At 41.1% G+C, this 24,459-nt stretch overlaps 2 long non-coding RNA genes across 2 annotated transcripts in view; one reads left to right on the forward strand and one right to left on the reverse strand.

Annotated features, from left to right (window-relative positions):
• Positions 1–847, forward strand: part of LOC126426715 (uncharacterized) — a 409,789-nt gene extending 408,942 nt beyond the window's left edge. The window contains exon 5 of the long non-coding RNA XR_007576399.1: positions 738–847. This is a non-coding gene — a long non-coding RNA (uncharacterized LOC126426715). The remainder of the gene's footprint in view (positions 1–737) is intronic.
• The window catches only part of LOC126426714 (uncharacterized), a 78,026-nt gene that overhangs the window by 43,250 nt on the left and 10,317 nt on the right, over positions 1–24,459 (reverse strand). The gene's annotated exons all lie outside the window — the stretch shown is intronic.

Below are 24,459 nucleotides of genomic sequence, written 5' to 3' on the forward strand. Positions count from 1 at the left end.
AGTAAAACAGTTCGCCTCTAACAAACTTCTGTGTAAACCTGACAAGAATCGGCATTTTCTGTCAGAACTATCTAAGGATATAGGAAATTGAACAGTTAAACTTTTAGGAGTCCATATTGACTCCAAGTTGACCTGGGAAGAACACATTAGTTACATCTGCAAAAAATTATCAAAGGTAACACATCTATTATGGAAACTGAGATACTCATATTTATTTACTATAGAATATTTAAGATTGACCTATTTTGGACTGCTCCAGTCACACTTTTCTCATGGACTGCTGGTGCGTGGCCACTCTACACATATAAGCCATCTAATGACGATACAAAGAAAATCTTGGTACTAAATGCTTTTTATTTCTTGACTGTGAAAATGATATAAGCTTACTGAAACTATAATTCGATGAAATGTAAACACTTCAGATGGCTGGCTGGCAGATATCTGGTGCATTTCAAGTAATTGTCTTTTCTTCCTCATAGCAGTCAGCATATTAAGTGAATAGAGTAAACAGTATATGCTTTTATAGATATCAAATTTTTACTACTCAAAGATACACAGACGGTCCTTTGCAAATGTCAGATCAACAGTGAACTGTGCAAACCTCAACCCCACCTGTTATATATGTTTTCAAACAGTTGTTTGATAGTATTGCTCTACTTAGATATTACAATTAAAAATGATCAAAAGTCAATTTTCCATACATGTAGAATTTTCAAAATTCCTCTTATTATTTTCAGACATTCAGTTTTGGGTAACAGCAAAACAGAGCAATGTGCTACAATGCAGTTTTAGTATATGCTAATTACAAGACAGTGTAACAGTTTCAGATGCTTCTACTATTTTATCGATTTTTGTGTGTTTGATGTGTTACTGTTTCTTAATCATTTAGATATTATATCATCTAGAATGAAAGATTACTGTTCCTAACATAACAATTATTTTGTAAATTGGAATCTTGCCACAAATGAGCAGAGAGTTGTGGTATCAATCTGCGTGATACCCTTTCTAATGTTTCCTCGTACACATCAACACTTTCAAATATTATTGTGTGTCACCAGGCTATTCACGAAATGGAGAACTGGTAATGAGAATAAATATAAAGGTAAAAAATAAGGTTTCCTGAGCATAAGCGAATACAGAAGATACATAGTAAACTGTACTGCCTACATAGTTACCTGGTAATCAGCATCTTACTGCCACATGTATTCTGTGAATAAAAATATATTTTATACATCCAAGACTTGTAATTTTGGACTATATGATTTCTCACTCACACAGTTTCTTTTCTCGCACTGTAGAAGCTAATTGTCTCCTCTATCATATGTCATTTATTGTTAATCCTTGAAAAATTGCACACAAACTGGATGACTCTTTCTGTCAACCAGAGCACTTGCGTAAAATAACATGCGTATGTGATTAACAACACAATGTGAAACATCGGGTAGACAACACACAACGAAACACATAAAGATAAACCGAAACTTTAGAACCAGCTACAATAATGTATGGGAAAAGTAAAATTTCATATCTTCTGACCCAGTAATTTTGATGTGTTTCTTTGTACACAGTTCCATAGTTTTTAACTAATTCTGGTTGCGCCAGTGACCTATATGTGGTCTCCTTTACAGATGAACCACACTTTCTTAGTGATTAAAAGAAAGCATTTAAATTACAAATATTTACACACAATTCAGCAAAAAAAAATTATATAACGGTATCAGGTGCCATGCACCCTGCATTTTCGGTGCTACAACCGGAGTGCCTAATAAGGAAATCACCGCATTAACAATTAACGCAACTGCTGACAGTGGATGAAGTACACTGATCAGCAGATTACTGCAGACTGAGATGGTCACTCCTTTGGAACAAAAAGGTAGACACACCTGGAGCTGAGAACAAGACTGGTCGTATGTGGGTGCCAAGTTATTTTGAGCTAGATGTAACGTAGTGATGTCTAGAGTAGGACGATGTCTACGTTCGTGCCCTATTTAGTGCACTTTTTGTTACAAAAACGAACTGCAAGGTAAGTTCAGAAAGCACATACAGGATAAAAGACATGTACCTCATTTGTGCATAACATATATTGTACGTAACTACAAAAAATGCAGTGGGCGAATGGTATAGTGCCTTTTAACCACATACAATAAGTAATTCTACTTTGTTTCATGATAAATAGTTGAGAACATCTAATTGGTATTATTACACGAGTTTAATATGTCACTTTTTGTTTACATTTTATGCTTAATATAAGAATTTAAGTATTATATTATTTTGCTGTCTTGTCATATTTACTGTTACCACTATAAATGCATAGACAAATCCATGAAAAAGTAAAGAATCACATTTTTTTCATAGGAAAGTATTACAAATGTACAATTATATTAGTAATAAATTGCAAAACAAACAAATGTACAGAATTTGGATGGACACAAAGAAGTCATTGTACGAGAGTGTGCCAGAACAAGAAAGGAACATCGATTATTTTATGGGTGGTTCTGAGCAAATCACTTTGCTGGGAGCGTCTGGATTCAGTGCAATCAAGCAACTAGCTTCTGTTGGATGTACACAATGTCCTTGTGACAGTAGACTACACACTGAGCACAATGATGTGCCGCTGCCTAAGAATCCACCTTTACCCCTTTGTGGTCATGACTCATTATTGTTCTTTTATATAAATGTCAGGTCATTAAAAAGTAAAATTTGTAATCTTAGTATTCTGTCAGGCATAGACAAGAAAACTGCATTACGTGTTAATAAACTCTGGCTTAGTGAAGATCAGCTACAACTGTATGTATCACAGGGGATGGACCTCTGATATATGAGGCACTGAGAGCACAAGCGGACTAACCCCGGAGAAGTCAATATGGAGGAAACAGGTCTCATAATACGGGCCCACAAATAATGTATGTTTGTGATACATTGCAGCCTTGTAACATGCATATGATGTAACTGTGGTTTTATTGAACAATATTTTGACATAGATAAATTACAAAAGTACTATATAGTAGAATATTAGCAGTTTTGTTGTGGCTTAGTCCATTTTCGCTCCAAGTAGTTGAACATTCTCAATGACAGGTCCGTTAGTACGCTGATGCATGTGACAATAGTATTCATTACTAGTATACATTGTACACATTACATGTACCATTTTACATTGGTTTCTGTAATGTTACGCATTGTGTTACATTTCAAAATCATCCACAGGCAATGTTTCTACAGCATTTGATGACTTTGGAAAGTTTTGTAGAAATCATGATGAAGTGGAGGTACATACCGAAGCAAACTTAGCAGATCCTTCTTTTTTGCCTCTGTAATTACATTTCCATTAGGATAAAGCAGTTCGAGATTGCTGATGCATGTGGATGTTCGTTTGGCCACATCAATTTCCTGAAATGGCTCTTGGTTTTGGTTCGAGTATTTATACAATATTTTGAATCTGTTGGTTGCTTCATACCGCAGCCACTGTATGTTCAACCATTGTACTTTACAATTGCCAGAAGACATTTTTCGATTCGTGATGTTTCTTTCGAGTTGTTTTGTTGAAAAGAAACATTCCGCATTCATATTAATTACCTTGAATGGATTCCTTTTTCTGGCACTCACTACCACATCATTCCAGTGTTTAGGACGGTAAATATTAGGAAAATACTTTTTTCGTTTCTGAACTAAGCCAAAATCCTGATCACAGGGCAGGTACGAGTGTCCGCTAACTAAAAATTTATGGTCTATTTCCTTCACAGAGAACTCTGAGCTGTTGACAATGTATTGGCACAGTACAGCAACCTTTATGTTTCTATTCTGGCCTCCGCACTGATCAGAGTACATAATTAGTTTTTCAGTCCTGACAAAATTGCGTATGAAGTACAGCAAACAAGAACCAATTTCTTGTGGCCCTCTCGACGCAATGGATTCATGCCACAGAAACATGTATACATCATCATTGTGCATATTGTGGATGCCAAAGCAATATGTCCACAACTGACGTTTGTAATAGCAAACTCCAGTTGAGATGATCGGTGTAGGCAAAGTTTTCATCAAATCAAATGTTATCACTGTAACGTTACCATCTGATTTGCTAAGCAATGTATCACTATGTAAACCTGCCCGTGCATACTCAGCTTTTTGCTGATGGAATTCACGTTCTGCAGTTAACTCCGTCCTCTCCTTATCATTATCGGCAGCTGTTATTTTTACCTGCAAAGCATCACATGTTCGACAAGAGTCGGACACTGGTGGATGAAATGACAAATTGAAGTTTTCGTAAAAAATTTTGCGGAAAATAAAATGGGAAACGGGCATTTGCTCCTCTGCACAGTACAGTGAATACATGACTGATAAATTTAAATCTGGTCCTAAATACTTTCTACCGTTATTTTTATGATACGCATAATGGCTTTCATACGCCGGGAATTTTTCTAAGAAACGTTTTACTACATCAACTTTGTGGCGAGGTGTTTTATTACCAGGTTCACCTTTACCTCTACCATCACGAGGAGGGGTGGCTTTTTCCCCTTTATTCTTGAGTACCCTATCGATTCTTCCAGCAGATACGGCTAAAGTATTCTGAAAGAATCTTTTGCACACCCTCGTTTCAGACCCATTTGAATTGAGCAAGTAATACAATCTCGTCTTCTCCCTACGTGAATGTTGCTGACCTACGTAAGACCGTGCTTTATCAACGACTTTAATCATGGTAAACAGGAAAGCCGACTGCAGATCGTGGCTGCCTAAATTGTAAAACTCATTGAACACTTGTTCCTGCTGTTCTTCGTTGATGTGTTTGTGGCACTCATACCGGCACGTACACTCGCTGATTTTCCGCAATTCCTTTCGAGGTACAAGGTTACCCTTACGGTTTACATACTCTTGACCTAGAGCTCTCCGTTCTTTCCTAACGTTACGAAGCCATTTATCTTCGTTTCTAAGGCGCTTCTTTCCTCGGCTCCGTACCACGGCATCGTCGTTCGTCTCTGGCACGTCCTCTGGAACAGTTGTTGCTGCAGCCGTGCTCGCTCTCGCGTCTCCCGGCACTTCCCCATCGGACGCAAACATCTCTGTAATAACAATATCCATCCCTCAATGTAATATTAACTACACTACAGTAATGGTCAACGTGTGCATTGGTATCCACAGGCGAAGCAATTGCTCAACACAACTCGGCGGGCGGTAAAACATTGTTGTACACATAACATTACAAGTGATCGTTACTTGATTACACAAAATAGCAATACATAAAGTATTGTTTGTATGTCATTCTGTTTTCGTATGGAAAACAACCTGCATTTTCTGAACAAAGTCACCATTCGAGATACGGTACATCTAGACGTGTTTGCATATGAACGCGTTAGTGTACAATCGACAATGTTATCCGCAAAAAAGGAATGGAACACAATACAAACTAACCTTCCAATTGCTCCTCCACGCTTTTCGCAGGGGCTGCCATGCTGATCAACTGAAATACACGTCCACGTGGTCACTGGTCCAATACGTTGTTCCACACTAAATACACAAGTCTTTCGTTCGCCGGCGTCACGCGCAATGGCAGTGGACGGAGAGCATAGAGCACAAATGGACTATGACGCATAGTCCACTCCTGCTCTCAACGGTATCTATCGGCGGTTGAGTGCAACAGCAATGTTTACGTTGCTACATTAGACAAACCTTCAGATAAACAAACAGATCAACATGCATTGCATAATACTCGTATACTGTTATCACAACATGTCAGTACCTCAAATTCACAAAAAGTGTGGGTTAGTCCGCTTGTGCTCTCAGTGCCTCATATGTTAGTCATGGCATACTGTGGGAGATGAAGCTGGCACCCTCTGCCTGCTCCGATTACACCCCAACTACTACCAATAATTCTTTTCTGTCTTTTTCTGTCTATGGACATCTTTTGGTTCTGATTTTCAGTGATATCCATATGAGAGGTAGACATAAATCTGCCCATTTGTTATTTAGGTCAGATGTCATTGTTACAATTATAGCCTAAGGATCTGACAGCAAAAATATTTTTGTTTCAAACCATGTTAATTAAAAGTTATGTCTGATTAAAAATTTTACTATAGCAAATAGCAGACGGATCAGTGCCACTGCAGATGCATAAAACGATTCCATATACTTTTCCAAAGTCCTAGATCACTACACTTTTTACAAACCAAATTAATATTGACAGTTATAAGCAAATTTTTTTTCCAACAATGAAACGTTGAAAGCAATATGTGAAAAAACGAAACCAAAATTATGGTGGGGCATATATTTTTTAGCAAACACCATCCTGTACTCATTAAGATTTTCAGCTTTATGACTTCAGACTGATGTGCTACCGAAGAGGCTCCACAGAGGAGAAAACATAAATCAGTTTGGTGGGCTTACAGTATTTGTGCAATAGAGTGTCCTTACTGTGGCTGATACAAGCATAGAAAATGCAATGGAGGCAGCTGCACCATTACGGCTCATGTTAAAAAACGTAACTACATTTTTGTACTGTATGCCAGACACTAATATTGAAGCATTTGCTCAGTCCTTGAAGAAAATTGACTTTTTCTTTTTTTTTTTTGCAAAATGGTCTAAGGACAGAATATGTATTCATGGAGACATAATTACTGATCTAAGACTAAGGGAACCACACAATTCAGTTTTGTTAAAATCGTACGACTGGATGACTTGTACTGCATTAATGATACTTCATAACAATTTTTTCTGTCATCACCAGTGTTCATTAGTGATACTTCGGAGAATGACAGCGAATTTGACAACCTCTCATCATGTCATGAAATGCAAAATATCTCGCCGCCACCCACCCCCCTCCCCCCCAACCAAGGTATTCAACTGCTTACCCAACTTACATGACATCCTTCCCTGCCCCTATTCCGAATCAATTGCCCCATGGGGCTTATCCTGCAATAGATGCAAAACCTGATCCATACCACAACACACTCCAGTCCTGTCCCGGGCATCTCCCATCCCATCAAAGCCAGGGACAAATGTGGAAGCAGCCGTGTGCTCCAGCAAGTTACCTGCAACCACTTCCTGGCATTCTACACGGTCACGACCACTAACAAGTTGTGTGTCCGCACGAACGGCCACCGCCAAACTGGCCCAGAGACAGCTGGACCACCCAGCTGCTCAGCATGCCACCCAACAGGATATGCTCGAATTTTCTAGATTCGCCTATGACCCTAAAACATTGCTCTTTACATTTCACAAGTGGAATTTCAATATGTTTACACAAACAATTTTTGTCGGTTCTACATGAGTACATAAAATCCACAAATTTGTTTTTCAGTGTAAATATTGATCACTCATAGTGGTATCATGATTTAATGTGTTGTTTACTGCAATAGGTGTGCAATTGTTGCCATTTGAAGTATTGTAAGATTCAGTTTTTGGGTTCTGCTATCTCTCAATTGTAAAATCACGGTTCTTTTATTTTGAACTATGCCATAAGGTACTAGGAAGTCCTAAATTCATGTTCCTTATTCACTACATGTATGTTGTAATTTTACTTAAAACAAATTTCAGTTACTGCTCTTAAAATATTTTGGCAGGCTGTTGTACCACTTGTGTATATTCATAAATGTTTCTTAGTCTGAAGTAATGGTATTGTGCTCATGCATCTTATTACACATGTTAACCTTAATGGTGTACAGAAAATAAATAGTAACTGTGAAAATAAATATCTTTTAGTATGTTTTCTTGTATCCTGTCCTGAAATGAGGTCCTTCCTAAACAAGCTTACAACTACTTAGCCAAGAGTTCTTTTTTGTAGCTCTTTGTGTTAGGTAATTATAATAAAATATTTATGCTGGATTGTAACTTCACGAATGTAGATCTGATGCAAGTGTTTGTGCATTCTTTTACAACAGTGTTTTGTTACTGTGTGTACTAACCCAAAGAAATATTATTCTATGTACACTGTACCACTTTGTCAAAAGGAGGGAACTATGTTTGATCCAAGAGCTATCTATCATACCACTATCTACAGCTATCTATCATACTACTATTGACAGTGCCATAAGGTTAGTATATTACCAGATACACTAATTTGGCACAGATGGTAAAATATAAAATAATGTTCCTGGGTATTGGCCATGGCCTATCCCTGGCAACCACCCCAGAAAATAAAGGGCGGTGGCAGAAAACGTTTGGTTGTGCAATCCTGTAGTCGTTTTGTTGTGGTGCTGAGTTTGCGATGTGTCTCTGAAAACAAATCAAAGGTATATTGAATGAATTATTGAATAGTTTCTGATAGAACATGGCAGTAATGGAAAGGACAAACATAAGCAGAATAACATCATTCTGTCAAATCAGAAAAGAATTAAGTCCACACTGATTAGTAACACGATTTCTGTATGTAGAGTACACCACTCTGTCGCCAGTGAGGTGCAAATCAATCTCAAATGAAGTACCTAGGAGCAAAAACTCCTGCATTCAAGCAAATACCAAGTTATCAAGTGGTGCTGCCGACAACGATAACAATAAACGTAATCTGACTACATGTTTTGCTCTGTTTGCGTTGCACGTGCAGCTCTTGTTCGTTCCAAGTATGTGGAATAATGTATACAACCAGCAACCGTGCACCATCACAGGTGACTGCCAGCCACGAAGTAGTTTTAATCGAAATTTAGAAGAAAACATAATAATCCTTTATCAGTAAATCGCCAAAGGCTCATGAAAGGGTCAAACAGTAGCCACAAAAGTTTTGTACTGTTTTCCCACTAATATAATCTGACAGGTGCCGAAAAATTTAAAAACCTTTAGTATCTGTCCATTATATGTGTGGGGCATGGCAACTGTCGTGGATCAATCTCTAGAAATTACAGTTACCAGCAACCTTTTCTATTATTTTTCAATCTTTGTTTACCGTGACCAGTTTTGAATCTTTATAATCACATGGTACATATTTATTGCATGTTTGCAGCATTCTTGAAGTTGCCCAGCTGTGGCCAGATGTGAACCGCACATACTACTCACCACATTACATGCGTACATGTTTCGTTTTCTTGCCATAGCTACATGAGCCACAACAATGCTGCAAATATGCAATAAATATGTACAACGTGATGATAAATCGCTTGTCGATTCAAAAGCAGACACAGTAAACAGAGGGGTACGTGGAAGAAGCCTCGCTGAAGATCGCAACACGAGGAGGATACGACACACAATGTCGTCGTCAGCGCTCGGGCGTACCCTGGGCAATGCTGGGAGAAATTCCAGTGGCAGATCCTTAGACCACCAGAACACTACACATTAAGGAAAAATGGTAAATAGAAACTGAATAATAAAACTAAAGGCTACTGGCTGCTGGAAACCATTACACAACATTAAATCTGAACTGAAATTGCTTCTTCTGGCAACATCTGCCCTGAAGATAGATATTTAACAAAAATCTTGTGGCACGAAACACTACAATGATTACTTGTGCTATTGAGAAATAGATGTAAATGTTACATGAGCAGTGACAGATCAATATGTTCATTATTATTACTTTTCAGCCAGTAATCTGTAAGAAGCTGGTATGTAGCCCTAAACACAAAGAAAATTAATATTAAATCTCCGACCATAAGAAACACGTGTCACTGTTTGTTCCAAACATAAAAGTTAATCCATCAGCTGTAATATGTAAATTCAAAGTGTCTCACCAGTAAACCAGCACAAATTCTTCCAATAGCAGCCTGAAACATTCAATTCATGTCAACCAATTCACTAACCAACATACGTCAAGAGAGGGCCACCAAATGCTACAGCACACCATCTACAAACACAAACAGAGACAAAAACATCAAACCTCACCATGACATCACACACCACATCACAGTTATGTCACGGGCCTAAGCAGATGGGTGTAGCATCAGACCCGACCGAGTGTGAATAACCTTACGTTATCCCCAGATAGTAAATGGTGAAAATGACTGCCAATTGGCAAAAAACAGGAACAAATTATCTAGCATGAAGCTTAAATGCTGTTGGAACTTTTGTTCAGAGTGTGAGTCTTTTGGTACAATCCAAGAATATCAGTGCTGGCTGCTTTGCACTTGGAAATCTTTCTCACTGTACTGGCCCACAAACAGGACTCACAGCATAATTTTATTAAATCTGTCCTGCAGCATTTTCTCTTTATGTGCCACAGCTAGGATATAAAATTGTACATTCTAACACTGAAATTGTTATACTTACACCCTAAACCATTTACTCCCTAATCGTAATTGTGATTAATAATAAGGGGTGCGTTTAGCACACACTGATTTGATTTACGGATTTTCATAATGTCAGTCGAGACATTCGCATGAAGACTTACCTGCTATTTCTTCAGCATCTTGTTTTGCAAATGCAAATTTCCCACAGTATCTCCAGTTCTGCTGCATGTCTCCTTCTGCTGTTGGCGAGTTTCATCATTAAATACTTTGTAAATGAAGTTCAAGAACTGACTTAACAAGTCAGAATGTTTAAGTGAGATTTAACTTTCAAGAAGCCTTGCACACTCTTTAAAGCAGTACTATACAGTTAATCTACAGTTCATGACCAATAAATTGTAGTCAGTGTCCACATCTGCCCCTGGAAATGTCTTACAATTTAAGACCTCGTTCCTAAATCTCTGTCTTACCATTATATAATCTATCTGATACCTTTTAGTATCTCCTCCTCCGTGAATCCCGTCGTCTCTACCGTGCCTTCCTCCGCACGCGTGACCCGGACACACTACGACGCCACCGGCAACTCCAGCGACACGTTCGTAATTTGCTCGCGGCTAAGAAATGCCGGGACTGGCGACAGACATGCACCCGTTTAAATGCAACCCTACCAATCAACTCGTCCAAGTTCTGGTCGGCCTTCCGTCGCCTTACCGGAACTAAACCCTCCCCCTACTATCCTCTTCTCCACGATGATCACCCCTTCCCTGACACCCTTAGTAAGGCCAATCACTTTGCCTCCTACCTCTCCGATGTTTTCTCCATCCCCGACGATCCCCAGTTCGATTACTCCCTCTTCCCGGATATCCACGATCGAACTGACACCTCTGTCCCTCCCCTCGCTCCTGGTTTCCAGTACTTGGACAACATTCAACACATGGAACTCAATACCCCTATCACTACACAGGATCTCATTGATACACTCCGCACCAAACGCAACACCGCTCCTGGTCACGATCGTGCCACCTACCGTCACCTTCGTGAAGCTCCTGTCTCTTTCCTCTCCACCCTGGCCAGGCTCTACAATGTAGTCCTGTCCACCGGTTACTACCCCGACCTGTGGAAAACCTCCCGTATCCTCATGTTCTTTAAACCTGGCAAACCGCCGTCCGCCGTCTCCTCCTACCGTCCCATCAGCCTTACCTCGGTCTTCAGCAAGGTCCTGGAATCTATCCTCACCCGCCGCATCCACCAGCATCTCCGCCAGCACCGCCTCCTTCCTGTCACCCAGTGTGGCTTTCGGCCATCCTTCTCTTCCGACGATCTTCTCCTTCACCTCACTCATCTCCTTTCCGAACAGCTTAATTCCCGTCGCTCCGCAATCTTCCTCTCCCTTGACCTCGAACGCGCTTATGACCGCATCTGGCATTCCGGTCTCCTCTTCAAGCTCCAAACCTTTGCCCTTCCCATTAACTACGTCCGTCTGATCGGTTCCTTTCTCTCCCGCCGTCCTTCCTATGTCACCATCCATAACACGGATTCCTACACCTTTTTCCCCTCTGCCGGTGTGCCCCAAGGCTCCGTCCTCTCCCCCCTCCTGTACCTGTTGTACACGGCGGACATGCCGCCGCCGTCGCCCCCCGGCCACCTCTTCCAGTTTGCCGATGACACCGCCTTCCTCGCCCTTGCCCCCACCCTGCAACGCTCCCAAGGCCTTCTCCAATCCCATCTTGACCGGTTCACCGCTTGATGCAACCAGTGGTTGCTCAAGGTCAATCCCTCCAAAACCCAGGCGATCATTGTAGGCAAAACCACCCCTTCCTTCCGCCTCCTTGATTTCTATCTCACCGTCTATGGCCGTCCTATCGCCCTCACTCCACCCTTAAGTACCTTGGCGTCACCCTCGACTGTCGCCTCTGCTGGAGTCCCCATCTCCAGACGATCCAAGCCAAGGCACGTTCCCGACTCCGTCTCCTCAAGCTCCTTTCCGGCCGCACGTGGGGTCTGGACCCCTCCACAATCCTCACAACCTATAAATCCCTCATCCGCCCTATCCTTTGTTACGCCCATCCAGCCTGGATCTCCGCCCCCCCCTACCTTCTATAAATCCCTCCAAATCCTTGAACGCCATGCTCTCCGCCTTGCCTATCGCATCCGTCTCCCCTCCCCCACGCGGATCCTGTATGATCTCATCACCTTCCCCCACCTCCTCCTTTTCCTTGAAAGGATACGGATCCTGTACACCTCCCGTAAACTTGATCCTCCTCACCCGCTCGTGTCCCCGATCCTCTCCCACCCCCGCCCGCTGCCGCGCCTGTATTCCCACGTCCCACCCGGTCTCCATCTCTCCAACCTCCTTACCCTCTCCCAAGGTGGCTTCCGCCAGCTCCCCCTCCCTGATGATGTCCTCCTCCCGTGCATCTACCCCTCCTATCAACTTTGATCCTCCCACCCACCCCCTGTGTCCTTTCCTTCAGGCACCCTCCCTCCCCCCTTTTCCCTTCCCTTCTCTTTCCTTTCCCCCCCTCCCTCCTACCCTCTCCTCCGGGCTTCCCTCCCCCTTCCTCCCTCCCCCTCTCTCCTTTGCCCATGGCATCTCTGCTCTCCCCTCTCCCATTTCCCCTTCCTCCTCCTCCACCACCTCTCTTGGCAGGTCCCCGGACTCGTACACGCTGAGTGGACATTCGCGCGCCGGAGATCATCGCCATCAGTGTCTCGTGAGTGCCGTCATGTTTAGTGTTCAGTGTTCCCGTCATACTCCATCGTTCACCTGTGCCATCGCCATCTTCAGTGTTAGTGCGTCGTGACGACAGTTTGTAGTGAATTATCGTCGAGTGTGAACGGCTCCGTGTTTGTCTTTATGTGTCGACTGTTTTATTACCCACCGTTATGTCACATTTGTGTATTCTTTCTGTTCTTTCTTTATCTCCTCTACGGCTGGAGAGCGGCGTACCATGCTGCTGACAGCCTGCCTGTTTGTACGGGTTTGAAAATAATAAAGAAAAAAAAAAAAAAAAGATTTGTACCGCCTCCGACTCCTCAAACTCCTCTCTGGCCGGACATGGGGGTTGCACCCCTCTACCATCCTCCACACCTACAAATCCTTAATCCGTCCCATCCTCTGTTATGTCAGTCCTGCCTGGATATCTGCCCCCCCCCCAAATTCTATCAGTCCCTCCAGATCCTTGAGCATCATGTACTCCGCCTCGCCTTCTGTATCTGCCTCCCGTCCCCCACGCGGATCCTCTATGATCTCATTCCTTTCCCCCATCTGCTCCCATTCCTCGAACATATCCACATCCTCTACACCTCCCGCCGTCTTGAACCCCCTCACCCCCTGGTTGCTCCTCTCATCTCCCATCCCCGCCCCCTGCCACGTCTTCACCGTTGTGTCCCCCCTACCCTCCATCTCTACACCCTCCATCTCCTTTCCCGAGGTGGCTTCCGTCAACTCCCCCTCCCGGATGATGCCCTCTCTCCCTCCATTTATCCTTCCTATCAACTCTGATCCTCAATCCCCCTCCTTTCCTCTGTCCTTTCCCTGGACTCCCTCTTCCCCCCCTTCCGTCCTGTTTTTCTCCCCACTAAACCTCTCCCTACCTCCCTTCTCCCCCCAGTCCTTTTGTATTCCCCTCCTCTGCCTACCCCACTCCCTGTCGCATCTGCCCCCCACCCCTCTTATGGGTCCTCATCCTCCTTCAGCTCCCTTCCCGGCTCCCCCCTTCGCTTTTACTCTCCTTTCCCCCCTTTTTTGTTTTCCCATCTTCTGTCCAGTTTCCCCCCACCTGCTCTCGACTGTGGTGTCACATTTGCCAATTTTTTAGTGCAGTGTCCCAGTGCCTATTCAGTGTTGTTTGTCTTTCTCGCGTTGCGAACAGAAACCATGCTGTTGCTAAGTGTGAATTTTATGTCCTTTGCGAACAGAATCCAGACTGTCGCCGTGTTTTTTAATTGTCTCTTGTTTTCCCTGTCTGCTTCGTATGCATTTTTATTAGCGTCATCAACCCTGTGTTGTTGTTTTAAGTTCCACGATTTCTTTTCGCCTTGTTACTCTCTAAGTCTCCGATTTTATCGCCTGTTTTTTATTATCCGTTCTCTTGATCTTTGTCACAAAATCTGTCGGCTGAAGAGCGGCATACTAAGCTGCTGCCAGCCCGCCCCCTTCGGGGGGAATTGAAATTCAATAAAGAAAAAAAATGATTAATATTTGGTTTAATAGGAGATGGAATCAATTTTTAGGAGGCTCGGAGAATATGATCCGAGCACATGCTCTACATGCAATAGTATGGGCGGCGTAAGGGCTCGTGTTCTAACAGCACAGCGCGCAGTGGGATTTGACACATCATCGGAATTGCTGTACCCATAATTTTCCATTCGTTAGCCGTACTTGCGACTACAGCCTGGAACTTCCTCGGTCGATAAATGATCTATCATCTATGTGCTTGGCTACACACACACAATACATACACGAAACTGAAAAAGGTTAACATTTCTTAACTTCGCCTTTCGAAACAGCAGGAAATTTCGTTATAGAAAACCTATATCGAGTTTACAGTAAAGCAGCCCAGGTTACTTTTATTTTCCCGTTTAATTTTCTTCTCTGCCCAACCCGCAACTTTATCGATTTGTTCGCTGCATATTAGTAAGTTTTTGTATCGAATTTCAAGCATGCTTTCCAACTTGCTGTTATAGGGTCTTACTTCGAGTGTCTCCAGGTTTATGTGGACTAGATGTAAACAGCACAATGCCGTGAGCCAAAGCAGGGGGCTTCACGTAAAAATTCTTCCCACGTTTCGTATTACCCAGTGGAAGTCCAGGCAAGCAGAAGACGGCAGGAGATGTAATGGCGATGCTAACCCAGCCAGCTGCACGTAGTGTAGAGGAGTGACGCGAGAGAGCAGCAGCGTAGCCGGACACGCGTAGTACGGACTGCCACCAACAGATGGCAGGTGCGAACTGCAGTGCATAAATCTCTGTAAAGGGAAATTATGGCCAACTTGAAATTGGGCGCCATTTTCGAACGACTGCGCCGATGGTGATACGTTAACTGCTGCAGCGTGTTTAGCAGTGTTTACTGAAGGAGTACACTCAGCTCTCCAATACACTGCTAAGAGTAATCAGTGGCTACAAACGGAACATGTCGGATATTTTGCAACAAAAAATCTCAACAAATTAAAGCTAAATGAGTCGAAAAGCATTTGTTGCTGGGAGCTCAACAGTTTTTTGCCTGCTATTCTTTATTAGTAGCGAAAGCAGATATCGCAGTTCTTGATGCAGTATCGAGTTTGAACACCTGTTTTCGTAATTAGCATTAAATCGGTCCTGTCCAACTGTTAGTAAGACCAATGTTAGGTCGCAAGTGCAGGGTAAACCAAGTCGCTAATTTAAAGCTCTATATCAGCTTACCTCTTGTTCCTGCTACTTCGTAGTACGAAAGTTCGCCCAATGTCTCTTTTGTTATATGAAATGAAGCAATGCATTCACATATATATGCGCGGTACCCTAGTAAATGGAATTGACAAACGAGGCTTTATGATTAGGCATGCTTTATATCTTTGTCAGGCCTATCCCACAAAATTTTTTCTGCAAATTCTTCATAGCATTAGGAGAATGATTACGAAAGTACAAGAGAATACAATATGTTTCAAATGTGTTGAGGTAAAACTAGTCGTATGATCAAAAGTAGGCTGTAGGGAACTGTAACAACTGCACTCTTATTAGTATACTACAAATTTTTGGCCAGGTTCCATCAGAAATAATAGTCTGCCAGTAACATCAATATTCACTGAATATAAGGTTGTAGGTTTGGTACGTGCATCGTGCATATTTTTTATTTTTTTTTACATTATAATGTGTTGAACAAAAACAATTTATTGTCGTGAGCATCCTAAATATACATTTAAACCATACTCTACAGTCAACCAGGTCAAATTTTTTTACCAGTCATTATAACTTTGTACACTACCACTCACTATTTTTCGTTTTATCTGCTAACAGAGGCAGTTTTGTCTCTAAGATTTCTATTTTGTAATTAGACTACCTTTAAACCATCCTATTACCTCTTCTGACTTTTCTTTGCTGTTCAGATGGATTGGAAACTAAGTAACATAAATGTAAAATAAGACAAAAGACCAGAAATGAATGAAATTAACTGAATGGTTAAATCAAGTTCCTGCAACCTTTCCCATTGGGACCAAGATAAACCCAATACCAAGTAAATGTATAAAAACTATAGCTGCAGTGTTCAGAAATTGAAATTAAAATAATGAGCCTGGAGATGCTCCAGATAGTAGCATGAAATTAGCTGAATTAGGTGTAAACAGCAGTCTCACAGGGAACTTATAAACATCATTTCTGTCACTACCAATTAGGGAACATGGTTCTAGGCTTGCTGATAGATTTGTTCGTTAAATTTACATTTATCTTTGAGTATGGCTTTTACATAAATATGTCATTACACTGTATGAAGGTAAATCATACGCTGGAAATGTTACTGTAGCAGATATGTAATGCAAGTATATCTCATTTAAAATAAGTTGCAATTGCAGGATCAAGAAAGGGGAAAAGAAATAGGTTTTGGCTTCAAAGCTAAGGTGGAGTCTTGTACTGTAAAGACAGTGTATTAACAGAAAAGCTTAATCTCGCCCAATACCTGTTAACAGAAAGGGGCGTGGTCCATAATAGCAATGAACATTTACGCTAAATATCTGAAAATGTTTGATAGAATGTATTTAATATATGGTATTACTGAAAGTGTTGTTCTACTTTGAAGACAATGTGTGCACTATTATTTGTAACACGTGTTATCAAAAATATCCTTAACGAATGTGTTATTTTTACATTTACAACCCCTTAGCCTAAAAACTGTTAATAACAGGTCTATATAAATATCTTTAAATTTCAAAGTAAACGTGTTACTGAAATAGAACAATTTATTTAGGCTTCTTATTAACCACCGATTTACTTTTGGAATGGCTTAAAATTACCCAGAGTATTTTATGTAGGTAAAATAATGTGTTGTCCAAGACTGACATAAACTTAGCCAGAATAGCAGAGCAACTTTATCAGTATAAATATTAAAATATTACAGCAAACAGTCAATTTGTCTATATTTTTACTATAAAAAATGCTCAGTAACTGTAACTACAACAAGTAACATATTTTGTGGGCAGTATTTTCAAAAAATGGTCTCATGGGGGGCAAAGTTCCCCAGTTGACTGCATTTCCATTCACATATTCCCAGTCTTCAACATAAAATGCTAAATTTTGATAATAAATAAAAATAGCAGTTACAATACAAAATATGCACGACATTTACTTGTAATGACGTTTACTTTTTACCGTGTTTGGAAACAAGTATTCTTCAAAAAGTATTGTTCAGCAGATTTTGCATATGTGCTATTTCATTCTGAGCTAGAAAAGAGTATAGAGTACAAGCTAATGTTCTTACTGAATGAATGTATACTTTTTTCCTCTCTACAATATTATATAAAATATGGGTACATTGTATGTATAAAAAGCTATTAAAATCCAGAGAAAAAAATAAACGACATAAATGAAGCACAAGGAAGAAACATAGTTGGTGGCAAAGCACAGAAGTCAAATAGGTACACAGGTCGAAAGGTGAAGTTTTTATTTTTATATGCATCAATCTGAAACCTGGAGAGTGACATAGTTTACTTGCAAATAATATACGATATAATAAAAATACTCCATACTCAGAAAGAAACATAGAACAAAAATTTATAAAAATCACTGTGATTTAAACAAAAATGAGACCACTTGAAGAGAAAATGGCAACCAAATGAAGTTTGAATGTCAATTTTTCAAATCATTTACTAAAGAGTGATTTTGGAAATCACAGTTTCTGCAGTAACTTTCTCATGGCCTGCTTCTACTGCCTTGTGTCACTACACCCTGATATATTTTATTTCTCTCCCTTGGAACCAGATGAATTCTTGTTGCCAGGAAACTGAATTATTTTCTCCTGTACACTGTGGCAGGCTGGGAAAACTACTTTCTCTTTCACTGATGCAGGCACGGCAGTGGCTACATCACAGAGCAACAATTCACCTGTGAGTAATTTCTTCTTGTTGCTTCTCAAACACATCTCTGCCTTTTGCAACACACTGAAAACCTCACTTGATGGCTCAATAAGTGAGGTATCTGTGAAGGACTTCAGACGTAAAAGCACGTTCACACAGGTGCAGAGATTTTCTTTGCACGCTATTAGGCGCTCCTCGAAAAATTAACAAAGTGCGTGACGCTTCATAACCTGCCTGACAGTGTGACCACACAAATAGTATTGGGACTGCTGCTCTTCGTCACACACCATGTTACAAAGTGGCTCACCAACTTCCTCAGCACAGACATCCCCATCTTCACTAGTTCTGCCTGCAAACTACTGCCTTCATTTTCATAATTATCAGTGGCAGTATTAAAGAACTGAGAAAGAGTAATAACCCTCAGTGACGATTTTACTTCTCGTAGCGTTGGTACTGGATTTTTGAAGTGGAGCATTGCTAACAGATTTTCCAAGGTATCTTGTGTAAATCTAGTTATTAGCAAAAATTTTAATTTCTTCTCATTCAGGAATGTGTTCTGCAATTCCAAAATACCTCCAGCTGTCAAAACTACACCACACTGAACTGGTTTCCAGGCACTGTTAAGCCCAATTTTCAAGTTTCCAAATAATCACAGAGTGTCCTAAAGATGACAGAGAGCCTCACTGTATGTTTGTTCATCAGAACGACTCAGAGGCATAACTGGAGCTCTGGATGTCATGAGGCAAGACCACTCACGAACGTGCTTTAGCAACCGTGCTGTGGTTAAAGTACTTTTTTGCAGTTTCTCTGTCTTTACAGCACACTCACTGGCTGCTGCAGTCTGGCTGTTAATTATGGCAGTAGATGAGCCAACTTTCATTTTCTCGTAATGGTTTGGCCTCAGACATCCCTCACACAGTTTTGGTGCCAGTTTAAGACTTAAACCACTGTCTACCTCAAGCCACTGTTATACACGATTTATACGTACCTCATTACAAGGCAGATCATGTCCCTTGACAACATTTCGTCAGAGGAAGACCGACTGCCCATTGACTAAGTGAATCCTCGTTTTTCAAAATGTGTGGTGTATCTGTGAGGAAAATTAGTTTCCAATTATCATCACAAAGACACTGGCAGAAACTAATTTTGAAAACCTTTCGAGAACAATTGCAAATTCTCGCCATACAGCTCAATTCTGCCCTCCCGTCACTGACACAATGCAGTGAACATTGTACTAGTGCCTAATATTCCCTAATAAAGCTTATAGTAATGTCTGGCGTGAGAACTGGAAAAAGATGGCCCTGTGTAATGGTAACCTATTGTTTGTTTCCATCTTGAGGTAGTACCACCCAGCATAACAACTGACGCATTAGAAGCTATAGTTTTTGCAAGGGCGAGATCTGGTGGAGGTGTCGTATCATTATCAATGGTGCAGCCAATGCTCAACCACATTCCAATGGTGAGTGATACTAACCTCGTCCATCAGGAGAACAGGATGCATCTCCACTGGTAACATGAGGGCAAGCTTGACTTTCAGGAAACTCACGAGCTCCCTCGGCACACCAGGTCTAAATTTTATGGTCTGTAGCGAACATATTGGGGTTCTATCTGAAGGAAATGGTAACTTATTTTCCAGCAGGACTTTGTACCCCATACTACTACAAGGTGGTCGAATTTTTAGCCCTTTCCACTGACCATTTGCCCCCCTAACGTGTCCCCTTCACTCATACTACAAACTGATCTGCACCGAATAAACCGTGCAGACTCGCAAAGAGGCTGTCTTTTTCTAAAGACACTCTTCTCTCCCTTTTCTGAGAGAGGGTGAGTTTTCTCTTGAAAGCTTCAATTCCAGCCTGAAGCTAGGTTCTTCAGGGTGGTGACTTCATCTTCTGTCGTGTCCAAGTTCGCTGCAGGACTGACGTCATTGGTCACATTCGAAGGCTCTCCAAACTCTGGAACACATATTTGCAATATTACAATCTTCAAACATAAAAAGCATTTAATACTGTAATATGTTTTTAGGTAACCAGTAATTGTTTCTCAGTAGGCTGTGGTATGTAATTTAAAGATTCGTAAGATGCCAAAATCTTAGTTTCAAAGGACTGAAGCAAGTCTATGACAATCTGAGTGGTAATATTCCCAGTATGCTCTTAATACTATGAAATGGTAAAGTAATGTCATATCCTACAGTGCAATTGTAGTTGACCAATTGTATTTAATTCTCAACAAACGCTACTATAGTGTTTCCAAAAACCTGTAGGCTCTTTGCTAGGCATCACAGGAACCTGACGGCAATAGAATGTAAAAGAGCTTCACTATACAACACTTCAATAATAACGCAGCACGTGAGAACTGAATACTTAAATTACAAGAGCTGTGCGGCAAGTGTTACTTCCTGATGTGGGTTTTAGTGGAGATTACCTTTCAGTGCAAGTAATTATTATTTACAATAAAAGATTAAATAATCAGGACCAGACCTAACCACAACATTGGACACCTTAGCACCTATTGTGCTACATATCTCCAATAAAGGCAAAGCTCTGTATACAGAGTCTCATAAACACAAATGGTATGGGAAACACCACAGGCGTTTAAGGAAACTTTAACCAGCTGTGGCAACAAATCAAAGCATCAGTTTTCCCATTTGTGTATAACATTTAACTGTAAATTAGAAATACAGTATATACAGTATCCAATGGCAAGCAGTAGAAACGATATAGCACAAAGGTACGAGAAATTACATTACTTTATATTTCATCAGATACCAATACAAGTGGACTGTGTGTGTGAGAGATGTGGTCCTGTTCACTAAATTACCTTGTGGTGAAGTATTTTGTTCCTTCCATCAACAGACCCTGGACATGTCACTTTCAAAAATATACAGCTGTTGCAAATGAAATGTTTTAGTCTTCTTTTGTACACAACTCAGGGTTAAAATGAGTATACAAAATATAACTTCTAAAGAAGGAACTCTAAGCAACACATTTACAACAACTTTAAAAAGGTATATGCTTACTGTACTCAACTGACAAGGTGTTTCCTACGACAATTACTACGATACAAGTAAGCCTACTTTCTGCAAGGATAATGCTGTGAAGGGAAATTCTGTGTGTCCTACTGATCAAAACAACAAATGTGTGCTGTTAGCAGTCACACGAGATTTTCAGAGTGTCATAATTCAGGAGCAAGTGAAAGCATGACGTATGCATATAGCAATGGAAGCTGTGAGCGTTATTTTCCAGTTACCTGTATCCTCAGTCCGTTTCTCCAGTAGGCCAACAGGTTTCCTCTCGGCAGGAGCCTTACGATCACAAAAAATTGTTGGCTCAGCATTTGGTTTACGTTTTACCACTCCACCAAGTCTGTCGGTTCAAACTGGTCTGGAGTAAAGTGATTCTGGTAAACACAAACAGTGCTATCAGTCAGTTTAGTTACCAACTTCGTTATTTAAGCGATATAAAAATTTCAAGACTATACGTTATAACTATATTTTGTAACATAAAATATATGAATCTGTAATATCAATAGAACTCATCGCATGCTACTCGTAACTACATACAGTGCAAGAAATCAAGAGACGTATGAGTTAGGTACAGTAGCTATACACAAACATTGTAACACTCAGATTCTATCTACAAACTAACTGAAAAAATTTCATTTTACATGATACGACTAACATCTTTTAGGGAATGTATCTTCATTCAAGTTTAATTTTCATTAGGTTTAGGTTTCCTGTGTAACAACAAATATTGTACGATGCACGTTGTCTACGCCTGCCTACACTGTGTGATCAAAAGTATCCAGACACCACTAAAAACCACTAAAAATATCAGTTTTTCATATTAGGTGCATAGTGCTGCCACCTACTGCCACTGTTTCCGATGTGATGGTGAAGTGGAAACGTGAAGGGACACGTACAGCACAAAAGCGTACAGGTCGACCTCTTGTGTCAACTGGCAGAGACCGCCGACAGTTGAAGAGGGTCTGTCCAAACTGTCACGCAGGAATTCCAAACTGCATCAGAATCAGAATCCAATGCAAGTACTATGACACTTGGGAAACTTTGATTTCAAGTTACTTTTGAGTACATTATGGGAGTGAACAGTGGTCAATGTGTTACAAATATTTACTATCAAAAACAGTCTCGATCACGATTTATTTATTGCGGTGTCCGGTTTCGACCACTACTGTGGTCATCTTTAGAGCAATGAGTAAGAACCTCCTTTTGGTGGTAAATCACTACCAGCAATCAGTACTCACCGTAATAAATAAATTGTGATCAAGACTGTTTTTGACAGTAAATACTGGATATCAAGGTTGAGCGCACGGTGCAATGAGTGTAAACACTGGACGATTGAACAGCGGAGAAACGTTGTGTGGAGAGACAAATCACGGTACACAATGTGGCAATCCGAAGGCAGAGTGTGGGTATTCCGAATGCCCGGTGCACGTCATCTGTCAGCATATGTAATGTCAACAGCAAAATTCAGAGGCAGCGGTGTTATATGCTGTGGTCGTGTTTTCCATGGACTGGGCTTCCACCCCTTGTTGTTTTGCGTGGCAGTATCACACGTCTACATTGATGTTTTAAGCACCTTCTTGCTTTCCACTGTTGAAGAGCAATTCGGGGATGGTGATTGCATTTTTCAACACGATCGAGCACCTGTTTGTATTGCACGACCCGTGACAGAGTGGTTACACGACAATAACATCCCTGTAATGAACTGGCCTGCACAGAGTCCTGACCTGAATCCTAGGGAACATCTTTGGCACGTTTCAGAATGCGGACTTTGTGCCAGGCCTCACCGACCGACATCGATACCCCTCCTCAGTGCAGCACTCGGGGAATGGGCTGCCATTCCCCGAGAAACCCTCCAGCACCTCATCGAACGTATGCAAGCGAGAGTGGAAGGTGTCATCGAGGCTAAGAGTGGGCCAACACCACACTGAATTCCAGCATTACTGACGGAGGGCGCCACGAACTTTTAAGTCATTTTCAGGCACGTGTCCGGATACGTTTGATCACATAGTGTAGTATTTGTATCTGAGACTGTTGAATATACAAGATGCCGTATTAAAAGAGTTAATTATAAATATACTGTACTGTTACGACTGACGATACAATTCAACTATGCTATTCTTTTTATTTATTTCAACGTTTGTCGAAACGGTAGGCCTACACTATTAAATGCAAGTAACAGGTACTTTACAGAGGCACGTCAGTATCACGCCAATTATTTTCACAAAATTTACTGAAAATGAGGCACTGTTAATTGATCTTTGAAGTACACACAGCCATAGCCAACAACATACATTAAAACATCCAAATACTGTACTTCCCATCTTCAACAATTGGGCCTACACACTGAATACGAAACGAAATACCGTGTTTACCTATTACACCTTTCGTGTTGCCAAAAATATGTCTTTATAGCAGTCAGTACATTACAGATTAACTAGAAATGTGTAGCTTTCACTATGGTTTGTCCAAAAAAACGGGCTTGCACACAACGTACCTTTTACAAACAAATGTGACCGGTTTGAGACGAACCACATGTAATGACACACCAAATCTGATCACTAAGCGAGTCGAAATACAGCAAGTTTGTTAGACAGCGAATGTTAAACCTTAAGATTATTTGCACTAATGAATGAAAACTGTACTTTCCATGCACAAGCGAGAGTCTCATGTGGGCTGCCAGTTGGCTCTGCTGGTTTTCATCGGTCATATTCTCCTTCTTGCTGCATCTCTACCTTCAGAAGGAATTCTGTACAGTTTACCTCCCTTTCTGCCTCAGAACAAAAAGCGAAAAGCACAGCACTGAGGTAGTATTCTACTTAGAACTTTGAAAATACACAACACTACCCATGCTTCTCACACAATGCTTGGGCCCACGACGGCTGCTAATGTTACACGATGTGATTTCAGCCAACTGTGGATGGCGGCGAACGCAGCAGAATACGATGGCCGTACTTCCCTTTATACGAGGCTGTACTGCCCTGGTAAACACGCCACGACTCCAGCGCTGCAAAGTGGAGTGCATCTCGACTTGCACTGCTGCCAACTTTGGACTTGCTAGCAAAACGACTTCCTCGTGGAAGAACGGGGACGTGTGTTTAAAACCTTCAATCGTGCAATCGGATAGATCTGCAAAGTTTCACAAGTGAGAAGATAGTACGACACTTGTATGTGGAACAGATTCTGTAAGGATTCAACGTTCACCTTTTGCATTATAAACAACCCACATACAGTACTTGATAGTATATCCTACAGCAGTCTC

The sequence above is a fragment of the Schistocerca serialis genome, chromosome 11, assembly GCF_023864345.2.
Source record: "Schistocerca serialis cubense isolate TAMUIC-IGC-003099 chromosome 11, iqSchSeri2.2, whole genome shotgun sequence".
Lineage (NCBI taxonomy): Eukaryota > Metazoa > Arthropoda > Insecta > Orthoptera > Acrididae > Schistocerca > Schistocerca serialis.